An 18,552-nucleotide genomic window follows, 5' to 3' on the forward strand; every position below is an offset into this window, starting at 1 on the left:
GCATTGGTGTATGTTGAAAGTGGGAAATTGAAGTTCGGTGTGAATAATAATGAGGTGACCTTCAATATATGTAAATCTATGAAGCAACAAAGTAATCTCCATGTGATATATACTATGGATGTGATAGATGAGGCAGTGGCAAGTATAAGTCATTTAATATGAAAGAATGAACCCCTTGAATCTATACTAGCCAATTATGATGAATCAAAAGTTCAGGGTTACGAGGAAGTGGTAGCTGCTTAATCAGGGTTAGGAGCATATTCATGAAATCCAATCAAGTTGGATATCGACCTGAAAAATTTAGAAAATCCCCCTACAAAGCCATCAACAGAAGAGCCACCAATTCTGGAATTAAAAGTCCTACGCTCTCATCTCAAATATGCTTTTTTAGGAGCCAAATAATACTTTACCGGTGATTATCGCATCCAATTAGCTTGAAAGGCAGGTGAATTTACTCATTGAAGTACTGCGGAAGCATATAAAGGCAATTGGATGGACAATAGCCGATATAGTAGGAGTTCCTCCTGGCATTTGTACTCACGAGATTAGGCTCGACAGTGAATGTAAACCTATTGTGGAACATCAACGAAGATTGAACCCTCCAATGCAACAAGTGGAAAAAAAGGAGATCATCAAGTGGCTAGATGCGGGAGTGATCTACCCTATTGCAGACAACAAATGGGTAAGTCCGGTGCAATGTGTACCAAAAAAGGGGGTATAATCGTAGTCCCAAATGCAAAAGGAAAACTTGTACCGACAAGACCAATGACTAGGTGGAGAGTATGCATGGACTACTGTAAGCTTAACTCATGGACTGAGAAACACCATTTTCCAATGCCTTTTATGGATTAAATGCTTGACCGATTATCAGAAAAAGGGTGGTATTATTTTTTGGATGGGTACTCCGGCTACAATCAAGTCTCTTTTGAGCCGGAAGATCAAGAGAAAACCACTTTTACGTGCTCTTATGAAACATTTGCATTCAAAAGGATGCCATTCCGGCTATGTAATGCCCCAGCAACATTTCAGCGTTGCATGCTGTCTATTTTTGCAGATATGGTAGAAAACTCTACGGAGGTGTTTATGCACGACTTCTCAGTCGTCGGGGATACGTTCGAAGAGTGCTTGACCCACTTAGGGCACGTACTCCAAAGATGCGTTGAAACAAATCTGGTTTTGAATTGGGAGAAATGTCACTTTATGGTGATAAAAAGGTATTGTTCTTGGGCATATGGTGTCGTAAGAGGGGCTAGAATTTGACAATGCAAATATTGAGGTCATTGAGAAATTACCCTCGTCAATTTCAGTAAAGGGTGTTCGCAGCTTCTTGTGGCATGCAGGGTTTTACAGAAGGTTCATTAAAGACTTCTCAAAGATTGCACTCCCATTATGCAAACTCTTAGAGAAGAAATTAAAACTCCACTTTAATGACGCTTGTGTGGCTGCATTTCAGTGTTTGAAAGAGAAACTGATATCCACTACGATTGTCATCAGCCTTATTTGGTCCGAATCTTTTGTGTTAATGTCTGATGCTAGCGGTATGGCACTGGGGGTTGTGTTGGGGCAAAAGCGCAAGAAATTGTTTCACCCTATCTACTATGCAAAAAAGACCCAAAATAGTGCCCAGAAAAATTATACGGTCATCGAACAAGAGTTGCATGCAGTAGTCTATCCATTAGAAAAATTTAGGGCATACTTGCTAGGCACCAGAGTAATCGTACACACTAATCATGTTGCACTCCGGTACTTGATGACAAATAAAGATGCAAAACCACGATTGATTAGGTGGGTGCTGCTATTACAAGAATTTGATTTCGAGGTAAAAGATCGTAAAAGGATGCCAAAATCAAGTGGCCGACCATTTATCTAGGTTGGAGGCAAGGGCGAATGATGAGCATGAGGTTAACATAGATGACTCTTTCCTCGATGAACAGGTGTTTGCAATATCCCTCAAACATACGTCTTGGTATTCAAATTTTGCAAATTACATTGTCCGTGGGCTGATGCCGGATGAGTTAACTTTTTACCAACACAAAAATTCTTGTTCGATGTTAAAAAGTACTTTTGGAAGAACCATACTTTTTCCGAGAGTGTGCTGACCATGTTATCAGAACGTGTATACCAAAAGAAGAAGCTGTAGAAATTCTCCATGCCTGCCATACATCTCCAGTGGGAGGTTACCATAGTGGTGTTCACACCGCCGCTAAAGTCCTCCAGAGTGTATACTACTGGTCATCACTCTAAAAGGATGCACATGAGTTTGCAAGGAAATGTTATAAATGTCAGCAGCAAGGTGGAGTGTCTAGAAGACACAAATTACCTCCCTCCTATTTTAGAAGTCGAGTTATTCGATGTATTGGGGATTGATTTCAAGGGCCCATTTGTGAGCTCATTTAGAAATAAATATATCTTAGTGGTCGTCGATTATGTTTCCAAATGGGTGGAAGCCATCGCACTTCCAAACAACGAAGGAAAAAGTGTTGTCCAATTCCTGAAATGCTACATCTTTGCAAGATTTGGAACTTCGAGAGCAATCATTAGCTATCGGGGATCGCACTTTTGCAATAAGTGGTTCTCAATGGAAATGAACAAATATAGGGTGAAGAACAAAGTAGAAACCCCATATCATCCTCAAACAAGTGGCCAAGTCAAAGTGTTGAAACGGGAAATCAAAAGCATATTAGCAAAGACGGTGCATATCAACAGAACTGACTGGTCTAGGAAACTCGATGATGCACTATGGGTATATCGGACTGCTTACACAACACCTATCGGGATGTCTCCATATCAGTTGGTTTATGGTAAGGCTTGTCATTTGCCCATCTAGTTAGAACACAAAGCATTATGGACATTGAAAGCTTTAAATTTGGACTGGTCAGGAACTTCACGGGAGAGAGTAGAGCTGCTGAATCTACTAGATGAATTGAGACTCAGATCATATGAAAGTTTAGCCATCTATAAAGAAAAGATGAAGAAATGGCATGATGCTCTGATACTCAAGCGAGACTTCAAGGTCGAAGATTAGGTTTTTCTATACAACTCGCGACTTAGACCTTTCCCCGAAAAGCTCTAATCTAAATGGACTGGACTGATTAGAGTAACGCGAGTGTTTATCAATGGTGCCATAGAAGTTTAAGACCAGGAAGGACCTCCATATATTGTGAACGGTCAACGACTGAAATCGTATTTGGGGGATTGTCAAGAAATTTCTTTGGTTAAAGTGGTGTGTTTAGAAGACGCCTGAAAGCACTGTTGCGTCATTTGGGAAGCAACCTAAAACCAGGTATTACTTTTTTTTGATTTGATAAAATAATGGTGTGTTGATTGTGCAGATAGAAGTACGAAGAGTGAACAAAAATTGCAGATAGGTGAGTGATGAATCCAGTCGGTGAAGTAGTCTAACGAGTCGGCGGATCCGACCTTATCCGTCATTTGACTCTAGATATCGTCAACATTAGAATCTACAAAACTCGGCAAGTATTGGAAATCATTGGCGAATCGCCAACCATGTCGGCGAGCATGCTGAAAACCGCCGTTTGGACCCCCTTTAACCTGAGGTTTTGTAAACTTCGGTGGAGAAACTACACAGTCGGCGTTCCACCGAGGGAATTGGCGAAGTTTGACTAACGTCACCGAGTAAACGGTTTTTGCAAACCAAAGGGTTAAAAGTCCTCACTTCATTCACTTCCCCTCATTTTTTTATCTGTTCAAAACCTACACCTGCAATATAGTTTTATATTTCTTGCACCTCTGAAGTATTTTGATTCATTGGTCTATGCGCGGATTTGGATTGGATTGCCGCCTTGCTTCTCGGTAGTATTTCAATAAGTACAGAAGGTTAGTTCCTTAATAACCATACTTATTTCCTCAGTCACTGAGACCGCATAGACAAGACCCTTCTTTACATCCCTCTCTTTCTTCCGCTATCTTTAATTTTATTTGTATTTTAGGAAAATTGTTTTTTATTTATGGAGGGGTGAGGCTCACCTGTGTGTGTGCTACTTTTTGTTATGTGATTATATCTGGGCTATTCTATTTAAAATGTGTTTGTACACTACTTTTTGTGGATGTTTGATCTCAGGGCTCTCAACGATTTTGACCCTTCCAATTTTTTTTAAATTTTTTGCACATTTTTGCCACCCTTCGCAAGATGAATGTGGGTGTTCTTTTGCAAAAAGTTTAAGTGTCAGTTTCGATCAATACTGATGACTTGTATAGTGATCTCAATGGAGCGAACATGAATGTATGGCTATGATGAGGCAAAATGAAGTTGCATAGACAATATGTGAACTCTTTACATCTCGTTGTGATTAGACATTTATCAAATTGATTCTCTTCTTATGACAGTTGCACACTAGAGAAAGTGTGTAGTCTGGTTTGACTCAAGTGTCGATGCCTTGTGTGATTAGCTTGCTTTGAACCATGCATGAATAAACCTAGAATTTGTCTTGTTAGTCTGATTGATTTATAAAGGTGTCCTCTTAAAATGATCTTAGGCAACTTTAAAGTGTGTGAGCCAAATTTCCATATACCTCTTTTGTGGCCTACCCGTGAGCGTGTGAAACTCTTTTGAACACCCTTTGAGCCTTACCTTTCTTTGGAATAACCTTGGTGAATCCTAGACCTTACTTGACCCACTACCTATAATCCTCCTGTTTTGTGGTTTAGCGAATAGCCAACTTAGGCCAAAAGCCTAAGTTGGGAGTGTGGTGAAAAGGAAAAGGAGAAGTCAAGAAGTGCAAAAAAAGTCTCCCATAACACATGGTATTGCATGAAAATAGAACCCCTTCAATTCAATTAAAAAAAAGGGGATGCCTTGAGAATACCACATCTCACGAGAACAAAGTCACTGAGCCTAAATGACCATACATTTGCACTCAGCCCATTACAAGCCTTAGAAAGACCTTTTTGATCTTGAGTAAGCCGAATCGAAAGTCGATTAGAAAATAAAGGCAAACCTATGGGTGAAAACATGCATTGTGTTCCTCTTTTTGAGTGTGAGCGTTTTATCTGATTCCTGATCTTGAATTGAGTAACCTCTGTGTGTGAATATGGAATCATTCTTTATGTGAGGGAATTTGGATACTTCTTGTTGAACTTAAACTTGAATATGAGTTTTCAGTTTTTAACCTCAAGATAATCTAAGTCTAAAAAGAACTCTAGCTAGCTATTTATAGGTTTTCAAATAAAAGGCCCAAAAGTGAACCAGAATGACAATAGGCGAGCTGGGATGATCATGTTGAGCATTTGAGATGTATGTTTGATGTCCTTAGTAAGGAACAACTTTATTCTAATCTTGATAAGTGTTCATTTTATGTTGATAAAGTTGCCTTCTTAGGTTTTGTTGTGAGTTCAAGAGGGGTTGAAGTTGAAGAATCTAAAATTGATGCTATTAAGAATTGGCCAATTCTGAAATACATAAGTGATATTCAAAGCTTTCTACCCAACGATTTATCTCAACTTGTATTGCAGTCACACCCCAAAAACTTCTCCACACACTTGACTTTCTTGTTAAATTTTTGTTGTTTTTACTACTTGTGACAAAACCCCATTTCATATTTGACACTTTCGAGCCACCTCATTTAATTTACTATGTTTTTGTTCGTCAAAATCTTTTGCTACGACTAGTTAGAACGAAATTTTATCTTTTAATCAATTCTCGAAACCACTCCCTTGGGACACGACCCCAACCTTAAGTTGGGTTACTATACTATCGATGATCGTAGACACTCAAACCGTAGGTTAATGTCGTTGGTCACGATAAACATCAAAATGGCGCTTCTACCGGGAAGTGGTGTTACTTGAGAACTTTTAGATTAGTAAAATTTTTGTTCCTCTTATTTGTTGCTTATTAACCTAATTTTCAGGTTTGCTTCAAATATTTGTGTGCCATAACAGGATATATGAGTGCAAACGGGGAGAATAGTTGCCAAGCAGTCCACTCAAGGGATGGTGTTTTTCATCGAGATGACATCGATGATGCTAATAGTGTTTATAACTCTACTAACATGGTCAAGATGGGTGAAAATTGCATACCACAAGCTGACGGAAAAGTAATGTTCAAAGTTACCAGCGCAACACTTCAACTCGTACAGTCGAGAGGTTTATTTTGAGGGTTAGAGCATGAAGATCTGCACGATCATGTATGAAGCTTTGTGGAAGTGTGCACTCCTTTATCATTCAAGAACCTATCTCAAGAATCTATACGATTTCGCCTATTTCCATTATCATTGACTGGGGAAGCTAGTAAATGGTTGGTTGAGCATCCCAAAAACTCCATTCAATCATGGGAGGAGCTAGTTATCACATTTCACAAAAGATTCTTCCCCCATCAAGAATGATGATACTAAGAAACGATTTTCAGAATTTCAAGCAAGAGGAGGGCGAACCAACTCACGAGTCATAGATAAGGTTCAAGAGATGTTTGCGTAAATTCCTAACGCATGGACTGCCAGGTGAATTATTGCTCCAACACTTTTACCGTAGTCTGGACTCGATTAATAAAGGGATAGTTGATCAATTGGTGCAAGGAGGAATAATGCCACAATCATTTGAAGTGGCCTCATTTATCCTAGATGGTGTGACTAGAGTAAACCTGGCATGGTATACCAAAGATGATCAAGTTTCCCCACTATGCTTCTGGTTAATGGAAGAGCAGATCAAAAAAGAAAGGAAGAGGGATAAAAACATCAAGAAGAAGTTATCTCAAATGGAAATACTACAAGAACATAAGATTGGGACACGTGGAGTATTTCGAATTGAGGAGGGTTCTTCTTCTGGTCACACAGGATCGAGAGAGAATCAAGGTTGGAACTCCAGGAGATACGAGAAGGATTTCTTCCCACGCTATCAACCGTGGGGTGGGAATCAAGGTCGGAATTATTATAGTGGCGATGAACCTAAGGAAATGTTGACAGGATGGGGCTGAGCGGTGTAATCAAGAGGAAGACCACACTTTTTTGAATGAAATCCTGAAATCTAAAGGGATGCAAGCAGTCCTCGGGTAAATGATTTGTTCTCACGCATACTCGATAAAGTCGAGGGCTCTGATGATTTGCTTAAAGGGATGAAAAATGACTTTTCATCATTGAATAGTAAAGTGAACTCACATGCTGAGGCCATCAAAATGCCAGAAGGTAAATTGAGTCTATTGTCAGCTCAATTAACCTCTGAAACACCGATGGACTATAATGAATGAGAGCTAGTCGTGGTTACTTGTAGCGGTAAAGTGGCAATAGGGAAGGTGATGGAAGATGATGAACTGGTTACAAAGAAAAGGAAGTTGGACTATGAAACGATCGAAGTCCCCCATAGTTAAAGTGCAATTATGACTAATGATTCAATCACTAAGAGAGAAGATCTTGAAGTATTCACAGTCCCATGCACAATTGGCATGCTCCAATTCACTAAAGCTTTGTGCGAATTAGGGGCAAGCATCAACTGGATGCCCTATGCAATATACAAGTATCTTTGTTTAGGTGAACCAAAGGCAACCGCAATGAGGCTCCTTATGGCTGATCGATCAATCAAACACCCACGGGGTATACTCTACGATATATTGGTAAAAGTAGATCGATTCATCTTTCGAGCTGATTTAGTGATTCTAGATTGTGAGATCGACACTAAAGTCCCCATTATTTTGGGAAGACCATTCTTAGCCACCAGGAAAGCATTGGTGGATGTTGAAACTAGGAAATTGAAGTTCCGTGTGAATGATGATGAGGTTACCTTCAATATCTATAAATATATGAAACAACCAAGTAATCTCCATGTGATATCTACTAAGGATGTGATGAGGCAGTGGCAAGTATAAGTCATTTAATGCAAAAAAATGAACCCCTTGAATCTGTACTAGTCAATTATGATGAATCAAAAGTTCAGGGTTACGAGGAAGTGGTAGCTACTTTATCAGGGTTAGGAGCAGATTCAAGAAATCCAATCAAGTTGGATATCAACCTGAAAAACAGAGAAAATCCCCCTGCAAAGCAATCAACAGAAGAACCACCAGTTCTGGAAAAAGCCCTACCCTCTCATCTCAAATATGCTTTTTTAGGAGCCAATAATACTTTACCGGTGATTATCACAGCCAATCTGTTTGAAAGGCAGGTGAAATTGCTCATTGAAGTAGTGCGGAAGCATATAAAAGCTATTGGATGGACAATAGCCGATATAGTAGAAATTCCTCCTAGAATCTGTACTCCCAAGATTAGGCTCGACAGTGAATGTAAACCTACTGTGGAACATCGACGGAGATTGAACCCTCCAATGCAAGAGGTGGTAAAAAAGGAGATCATCAAGTGGCTAGATGTGAGAGTGATCTACCGTATTGCAGACAGTAAATGGGTAAGTGCGGTGCAATGTGTACCGAAAAAGGGGGGTATAATCATAGTCCCAAATGCAAAAGGAGAACTTGTACTGACAAGACCAGTGACTGGGTGGAGAGTATGCATAGACTACTGTAGGCTTAACTTGTAGACCGAGAAAGACCATTTTCCAATGCCTTTTATGGGTCAGATGCTTGACAAGTTATCAGAAATACGGTGGTATTGTTTTTTTGATGGGTACTTCGGCTACAATCAAATCTCTATTGCGTCGAAAGATCTAGAGAAATCCACTTTTACTTTCCCCTATGGAACATTCGCATTCCAAAGGATGCCATTCGGGTTAGGTAATGCCCAACAAAATATCAGTGTTGCATGCTATCTATTTTTATGGTCGAAGACTCTATGGAGGTGTTCATGGATGACTTCTCAGTCCTCGGTGATACATTCGAAGAGTGCTTGAACCACTTAGGGCAAGTACTCCAAAGATTCGTTAAAACAAATCTTGTTTTTAATTGGGAGAAATGTCACTTTACGGTGAAAGAAGGTATTGTTTTTGGGCATAAGGTGTCGCAAAAGGGGCTGGAAGTGAACAAAGCAATAATTGAGGTCATTGAGAAATTACCACCGCTAATTTCAGTAAAGGGTGTTCGCAACTTCTTGGGGAATGCAGGGTTTTACAGAAGGTTCATTAAAGACTTCTCAAAGATTGCACTCCCATTATCCAAACTCTTAGAGAAGGAAGTTAAATTCAACTTTAATGATGCTTGTGTGACTGCATTTCAGTGTTTGAAAGAGAAACTAATATCCACTCTGATTATCATCAGCCCTAATTGGTCCGAATCTTTTGAGTTAATGTCTGATGCTAGCGGTATGGCACTGGGGTTGTGTTGGGGCAAAAGCGCAACAAATTGTTTCACCCTATACTACACAAGCAAGACCCTAAATAGTGCCTAACATAATTATATGGTCATCGAACAAGAGTTGTTTTCAGTAGTCTATACATTTGAAAAATTAGGGCATATTTGCTAGGCACCACAATAATCGTACACAGTGATCATGCTGCACTCCGGTAATTGATGGCAAAGAAAGATGAAAAACCATGATTGATTAGGTGGGTACTGCTATTACAAGAATTTGATTTCGAGGTAAAAGATAGAAAAGGATGCGAAAATCAAGTAGTCGACCATTTATCTAGGTTGGAGGCAGGGAATGATGAGCATAAGGTTGACATAGACGACTTTTCCCGGATGAACAGGTGTTTGTAATATCCCTTAAACATACACCATGGTATGTCGATTTTTCAAAGTACATTGTGTGTGGGCTGATGCCGGATGACTTAACTTTTTACCAACAGAAAAGATTCTTGTTCGATGTTAAAAAGTACTTTTGGGATGAAACATACTTTTTCCGAGAGTGTGCTGACCATGTTATCAGAAGGTGTATTCCAGAAGAAGTAGCGGTAGAAATTCTCCATGACTGCCATACATCTCCAGTGGGAGGTCACCATGGTGATGTTCGCACCGCCGATAAAGTCTCCAGAATGGATACTACTGGCCGTCACTCTACAAGGATGCACATGAGTTTGCAAGGAAATGCTCTAAATGTCAACAGCAAGGTGGAGTGTCTACAAGACACGAAATACCTCTCACTCCTGTTTTAGAAGTCAAGCTATTCGATGTATGGGGAATCGATTTCATGGGCCAATTTGTGAGTTCATTTGGAAATAAATATATCTTAGTGGCTGTAGATTATGTTTCCAAATGGGTGGAAGCCATCTCTCTTCCAAACAATAAAGGAATAAGTGTTGTCCAATTCCTGAAACGCTACATCTTTGCAAGATTTGGCACTCCGAGAGAAATCATTAGCGATGGGGGATCCCACTTTTGCAATAAATGGTTCTCATGGCACTGAACAAATATGGGGTGAAGCACCAAGTAGCAACCCCATATCATCCCCAAACAAGTGGCCAAGTCAAACAGAACTGACTGGTCTAGGAAACTCGATGATGCACTATGGGCATAACAGACTGCTTATAAAACACCTACGGGATGTCTCCATAGTAGTTGGTTTATGTTAAGGCTTGTCATTTGCCCATCGAGTTAGAACACAAAGCATTATGGTCATTGAATTCTTTAAATTTAGACTGGTCAAGAACATCAAGGGAGAGAGTAGAGCAGGTGAATGAACTAGATGAATTGAGAATCATATCATATGAATGTTCAGCTATCTATAAAGAGAAGATGAATAAATGTCATGATGCTTGGATACTCAAGCGATACTTCAAGTTCGGAGACTCGGTTTTGCTATACAACTCACGACTTAGACTCTTTCCCGAAAAGCTCAAATATAAATGGTCTGGACCATTTAGAGTAACACGAATGTTTATCAATGGTGCCATAGAAGTTGAAGACTACGAAGGACCTCCATTTACCGTGAACGATCAACGATTAAAATTGTATTTGGGGGATTGTCAATAAATTTCTTTGACTAAAGTGATGTATTTATAAGACACCTGAAGGCATTGCTGCATCGTGCCACGACGAAACTAAGGCGATGTTTGGGAGGCAACCCAAAACTAGGTATTATTCTCTTTTGCTTTGATAAAATAATGGTGTGTTGTTTGTGCAAATGAAAGTATGAAGAGTGAACAAAAAATGCAGTTAGAGGACAGATGAATCCAGTCGGTGAAGTAGACTAATGGGTCGGCAGATGCGAACTTATCCCCCGTTTGACTCTAGATATCGTCAACATTAGAATCTATAAAACTCGGTGAGTGTTGAAAATCATTAGCGAATCGCCAACCATGTCAGCGAGCACGCTGAAAATAGCTGATTGGACCACCTATAACCATAGGTTCTGTAACCTTTGGCGGAGAAACTACACAGTCGGCGTTCCACCGAGCGAATTGGCGAAGTTTGACTAACGTCACCGAGTAAATGGTTTTTGCAAACCAAAGGGTTAAAAGTCCTCACTTCATTCACTTCCCCTCATTTTTTATCTGTTCAAAACCCACACCTGCAATATAGTTTTATATTTCTTGCACCTCTGAAGTATTTTGATTCATTGGTTTATGCGCGGAATTGGATTGCATTGCCTCCTAGCTTCTCGGTAGTATTTCAATAAGTACAGAAGGTTAGTTCCTTAATAACCATATTTATTTCCCCAGCCACTGAGACCGCATAGACAAGTGCCTTCTTTACAACCCTCTCTGTCTCCCGCTATCTTTAATTTTATTTGTATTTGAGGGAAATGTTTTTTATTTGTGGAGGGATGAGACTCACCTGTGTGTGTGCTACTTTTTTTTCTATGATTATATATGGGCTGTTCTGTTTAAAATGTGTTTGTACACTGCTTTTTGTGGATGTTTGAGCTCAGGGCTCTCAAAGATTCTGACCCTTCTGAAATTTTTTAATTTTTTTGCACATTTTTGCCAACCCTCGCAAGATGAATGCGGCTGTTCTTTTGTAAAAGTTTAAATCTTGATTTCGATCAATACAGATGACTTGAATAGTTCCCTCAATGGAACGAACATGAATGCATGGCTACGATGAGGCCAAATGAAGTTGCATAGACAATATGTGAACTCTTTGCATCTCGTTGTGATTAGCCATTTATCAAATTGATTCTCTTGTTATGACCATTGCACACTAGCGAACGTGTGTAGTCTTCTTTGACTTAAATGTTGATGCCTTCCGTGATTAGATTTCTTTGAACCATGCATTAATAAACCTAGAATTTTCCCCGTTAGTCTGATTGATTGAAAAAGGTGTCCTCTTGAAATGATCTTTGGCAACTTTAAAGAGTGTGAGCCAAATTTGACATATACCTCTTTTGTGGAGTACCCGTGAGCGTGTAAAATTCTTTTGAACACCCTTTGAGCCTGACCTTTCTTTCGAATAACCTTGGTGAACCCTAGACCTTACTTGACCCACTACCTATAATCCTCTTGATATGTGGTTTAGCGAATAGCCAACTTAGGCCAAAAGCCTAAGTTGGGGGTGTGGTGAAAAGGAAAGGGAGAAGTCAAGAAGTGCAAGAAAAGTCCCCCCTAACCCATGGTATTGCATGAAATTGGAACCCCTTCAATTCAATTGAATATATATATATAAAATAAAAAAATCTTACGAAGGATATCGGGTTCCAAGAAATCCATGAAGATGAATAAAAAGGTTACTTGGAATAAGTAGAAAAAGAATTGATAGAAGAAAAGAAGGGGATGCTACCACATCTCACGAGAACAAAGTCACTAAGCCTAAATAACCATACCTTTGCACTTTGCCCCATTACAAGTCTTAGAAAGATCTTTTTGATCTTGAGTGAGCCGAATCGAAAGTCGATTGGAAAATAAGGACAAACCTATGGGTGAAAACATGCATTGTGTTCCTCTTTTTTAGTGTGAGCATTGCATCTGGTTCCTAATCTTGAATTGATTAACCTCTGTGTTTAAATATGGAATCATTCTTTATGTGAGGACATTTGGATACTTCTTGTTGAACTTGAACCTGCACAAGTAGCAAGTATTACGAGCATGAGAATCTTTGGTATTGGTGTGCACAACTTGAATCTCTGATTACACAGCTGATCTTTGCATACGTAATTTGAATGTGTATGTTCTTGATTGAGTCTTGTGTAGCACTGTTTGAGACACCCTTTTGAATGGTTGAACTTGAGTTTGCTTAAGGACAAGCAAAAGTTTAAGTTGGGGGTGTTGATGAGTCCACTATTTGGACTCATTTAGGGCTTTATTTTGATAGAAATAGTGTCCTCAAATGCTTATTTTGTCTCAATATCTGATGAAAACTCTTAAGTTTCAGGTATTTGAAGATTTAGTAAAATCATGGAGACTTAGGCGAAAAAAGGAACAAAAAGGCTGGAAAGAACAAAGAAGTTGAAGCCTGAGCATCGCCAAACATCTTTGGCGAATCACCGAAAGGACTAACTCCGACCTTTGTTCCAGTGTGCGAAGCCCCGAAAGGAGGAAGATAATGAAGGCGATGAGAGGAGCAGTCGGCGCTCCGCCGAATAGTTCTGCGAAGTAGTACTATACTCCCCAATGGTCCAGAACGTGAAGACGCTAAAGGTAAACACTAAACGGCGATGAGAGAAAAGATAGGCGAGTCGTGGAATCACTTAGCGAACTTGACTAGTTTCGTCGAGCTATCTGCCAACATTAATTTCTGATGGCTATAAATACTAAACTTGTAATTAATTTTAGGAGTTTCGAACTATTATTATATTGTTCAGAATAGAATAGTACTTTATAGATAATTTTTCTCTCAAGTTTGGAGAGGGTTTTTTGGGAGACTCGACGAGAGAAGGATTTCATCTTCCCCTAGTTGGAAATGGGTCTTCTCCATTCATTTTCCTTTGCTTAATTCAAGGTTTAATTTCTTATACCCATTTGATTTTAGTATCATTTTAGGTGTATTTTGTTATTTCTTGATGTGTCGCTAAAAACACCTATTTTGGGGTGTGATTTAGCAAATATGTGTTTTTATTGTCATTTGGTCTTGTTTGCTGATAGGCTAGATGTATTTTAATGGTGATTTCACCTAGTGGTTGTGGTTTAATTTAATGAGTATATAGTTGCAAATACAAAGCCACCCATGTGTTTTTGGGTTGCCCGAGAGGGAGGTCATGAAACCAAGACCACTAGATTGATGGCCTAAGGAGTGGGTCGACATGAGGTTCAGCCTGAGAGGGTGAGCCGTAATCCTATATCCTAACACTCAGATCGAGAGACTGAGTGGGGTAACGTGTAGGCTGGTCTTCATGCAGGAGATGGGTGTCCGAGGGGAACCCATTTGAAATGGGGTAAGTTGCCCTAGAGGGAACTTATTTCAATATAAAGCTTAGCCTAGTCACTATTATTTTGCAAATTTCCTATTAAAAGTATGTACCCAACGATTTATCTCAGCTATCGTAGAACAAATAGGATAATTCCAATTTAATATATGTGTAACGGAACTTCATGTTACATATTATTCACTTAATTTTTAATAATAGTTCACCCTCCTCACGAGCGACAAAAACTCAAGGATTCGGAAGGTGGTAGATCTGAGGATATGCTCTCACATATCCTAAACAAAGTTGAAGGGTCAGACAAAATGCTAAAAAGTATGAAAAAAGATGTGTCTACCCTCACTTAGACTGTCACCTCTCATTCAGTCTCGATCAAGCATGTAGAGACCCAAATGGGTCATATATCATCTCATGTCAATCCAAGACAGCATGGGGGTTTGCCTAGTGATACTGTGGCTAACCCCAAAAGTGTGGTTTGAAGGTTGACTTTCGTTGTGCCGCGACATTAACTAAGGCTTTATTTGGGAGGCAACCTAAAACCCTTTATTGTTTTGTTCTACTTTAAGTAAATAATTGTGTGTTGTTTGTATAGGTTTAAATGAAGGAGGTGATTGAAATAGGATATGGAGGCAAGCAACAGTTCCACTTAGCGGATGCTAAAAAGATTGGAAATCACTATTATGTCCGTTGGCTAACACAAGGCATTTTCAGCCTAAACCTTGTACAACTCGGCGGTCTAGAAAAGTTAGTGGTGCATCGCCAACTATGTCGGAGATTTTGATGTAGACCGTTGTTGGAATCTTCACAGGAGCTGCAAATCCAATTATATTTGGCAAACTAGCTAGACACTTGGTGCTTCGCTGAATGAATGGGATAATTGACCCACATCGTTGAACGGGCGGGAACTGGACGGTTTTTGCAAGCTACATGTTTAAAAGTCCTATTTCACTCATTTTTTCTCATCTCTTCATCCTACCAAAATCACACATGCACCCTAGTTGTATATTTCATGCACTTTCGGAATATAGTGGTTCATTGATTTGTGCGCGGATTTGGATTGCATTGCTGCCTAGCACTTTATTAGCATCTGTTCACCATCAAAGGTTGGTAGTCTGAACCTCACGTTTAAAAATATTAAAATTGTACTCATTTGCATAATAATGAAAATGTTAAACCTCTGCTAAGTGTCTGAGTTACTGGGATTGCATATATTTTCGATTATGATTTGGTACCTAGTGCATCATTCGAGGAGTTCCTAATTAGCCAGACTTTGAGTTGAAATGTTACGTGGTGGGAATAGAAGTTTCTATGTATCTTCATTGAAATTGAGTTATATGCGCGTAAGATACATTATCTGGGGTTGTTGGGTGAGCTTCGAAAGGCTTGGGTGATAACGGGTACTTTAAGCTGAAAGGCGAGATGAACGAATCCTGCCGAACTACTCAATGGTTCGCCTAACAGCCCCATTTCGCTCTTAACTGTACATTTCATGTACTGATTGACCTGTAACTCTCGGCGGTAAGTTTGATTCGCATAATGCACTCGGTGACTGCCGAAATATCCCTTGTTCGCCCTTTACTTGCGCCCTTATATCATTTATACATCAATTTCAATGATTAACCTAACAGCCTAGCTGAGAAATTCTACACTCAGAAACACCCTTTTTCTCTTAGTTGAATTAAAATTTAACTTATCCTCGAAGTTTTTACAGAAATGGCCAGACCAAAAGTCGTAAGGAGAGATGATCCACCCAGGTACATAGGAGCATGAGAATTTAGACACGATGAAAATAGAGCAGAACTATCCAGACAAAGGAAGTACACCAAGGAAGCTAGGGAGAAGAGACGAATTCCCTTCGATCTTAATGTGCGCCCATATGATCGAAGTTTAGTCAATGCAATACATGCCTTCAGAGCAGCTCATGAAATAGATCAGATGATTGCAACAAATCTTGCTGCAAAGGCTAGGGCAAAAACAAACAATGGGGACCAAAATAACAATGCTCCAGGGACCATTGTTTTACTTAAAGAAGGTGCATCAGGCACTGATATTTCAGTAGATAGGGAGACTGCATAGAAAGGACCAGTCTTTATCCCTTTTCCTTGTCTTATCTTTCTTTAGCCTTGGATATTGTTACTATTCGCATTTGAGGACAAACACTTTTATTTGTGGTGGGGTGAGGCCCACACCTTTTGTGTTGACATTCATGTTTTATTCTGTATATATTTGGGCTATTCTTTTTTAAATTGTTTTTACACAGCTTTTTGTGGATGTTTGAGCTCAGTGCTCTGTTTTGATTTTAACTAAAAACAATTTTGACCCTTTCGAAAAATTTTAAATTTTTCGCACATTTTTTCCACCAATCCAAGATGAATGTGGATTTTGTTTTGCAAAAGTTTAAGTCTTGGTTTCGATCAATACCGAGGACTTGAAGAGTGCTCTCAATGGAACAAACATAAATGTATGGCTACGATGAGGCCAAATGAAGTTGCATTGACAATATGTGTACTCTTTGGATCTCGTTGTGATTAGCCATTTATCAAATTTATTCTCTTGTTATGACCGTTGCACACTAGCAAAAGTGTGTAGTCTTGTTTGACTTAAGTGTCGATCCCTTGTGTGATTAGCTTGCTTTGAACCATGCATGAATAAACCTAGAATTTGCCCTGTTAGTCTGATTGATTTAGAAAGGTGTCCTCTTGAAATGATCTCAGGCAACTTTAAAAAGTGCAAGAAAAGTTCCCCCCTAACCCATGGTATTGCATGAAATTGGAACCCATAAAGAAATTGAATCTTGTTATGTTCATTCATGATTGAGTCTTGTGTAGCACTATTTGAGACACCCTTTTTGAACGGCTGAACTTAAGTTTGCTTGAGGACAAGCCAAAGCTTAAGTTGGAGGTGTTCATGAGTCCACAAATTGGACTAATTTAGGGCTTTATTATGATAGAAATAGTGCCCTCAAATGCTTACTTTGTCTCAATATCTTATTAAAGCTCTTAAGTTTCAGGTATTTCAAGTTTTAGTGAAAGCATGGACACTTAGGCGCACAAAGGAACAAGAAGGCTGAAAAGAACGAAGAACCTGAAGCCTGAGCATCGCCAAGAACACTTAGCGATTCGCCAAAGGGATGCACTCCGCCCTTTGTTCTACTACGCGAAGCCCTGAAAGAGAAGGATCAAAAAGGCGATGAAAGGAGCAGTCAACGCTTCACCGAATAGTTCAGCGAAATAGTACTATACCGCGCAATGGTCCTGAACGTGAAGATGTTGAAGGAAAGCACAAAATGGCGATGAAACAGAAGAACGGCGAGTAGTCGAGTCATTTGGCGACTTCGACAAACCTTGCCGAGCGATCCGCCAACACTAATTTCTGAAGTCTATAAGTACTAAACTCTTCATTAATTTTTAGAGAGAGTAGATTATTTATTATAATTTTAAGAATAGAATAGTATTTTTTGGGATATTTTTCTCTCAAGTTTGGAGAGGGTTTTGTGGGAGACGTGAAGAAAGAAGAATTTCATCTTCCCCAAGTTGGAAGTGGGTCTTCTCAATTCTTCTTCATTTGCTTAAATCAAGGTTTAATTCCTTATACCCATTTGATTTTATTATCATTTTAGGTGTATTCTTTTTATTTATTGATGTGTGGCTAAAATCCCATTCCTGGGGTGTGATTTAGTAAATATGTGTTGATATTGTTGTGGGGTCTTGCTTTCTGATAGGTTAGATGTATTTTAATGGTGATTTCACCTAGTGGTTATGGTTTAATTTAATGGGTTTGTAGTTGCAAATACAAAACCAACCATGTGTTTCCGGCTTGCCTGAAGGGGAGGTCGCGAAACCAAGACCACAGACTGATGGCCTAAGGAGTGGGTCGACATGAGTTTCATCCCAAGAGGTTGAGCCCTAGTCCCTTACCCTAACACACATTTCGAGAGAATGAGTGGGGTAAGGCGTAGGCTGGCCTTCATGCGACAAATAGATGTCCGAGAGAGACACATTTGAAAAGGGGTAAGTTGCCCGAGAGGGAACTTATTTCCATCTAAAGCTTAGCCTAGTCACTATTATTTTGCAAAATTCCTATCGAAAGCATGTACCCAGCAATTTATCTCAACTTGTATTGCGGTCACACCCCAAGAACCTTTCCCCATACCTGATTTTCTTGTGGTTTTTGTTGTTTTTACTACTTGTGATAATACCCCCATTTGATATTTGACACTTTTGTGTCACCCCCTATAATTTAAAATATTTTGTTAGAAAATCTCTTTAGCTACGACTAAATTGAACTAAATTTTATATTTCTATTAATTATCAAAACCACTCCCTTGGGACACGACCCCAACCCTCGGTTGGGTTACTATATTATCGATGATCGTAGACACTCGTACCATAGGTTAGTGTCGTTGGTCATGATAAGCATGAAAATG

The sequence above is a fragment of the Solanum verrucosum genome, unplaced genomic scaffold (genome assembly GCF_900185275.1).
Source record: "Solanum verrucosum unplaced genomic scaffold, falcon-dt-bn FXZP01000077.1, whole genome shotgun sequence".
Lineage (NCBI taxonomy): Eukaryota > Viridiplantae > Streptophyta > Magnoliopsida > Solanales > Solanaceae > Solanum > Solanum verrucosum.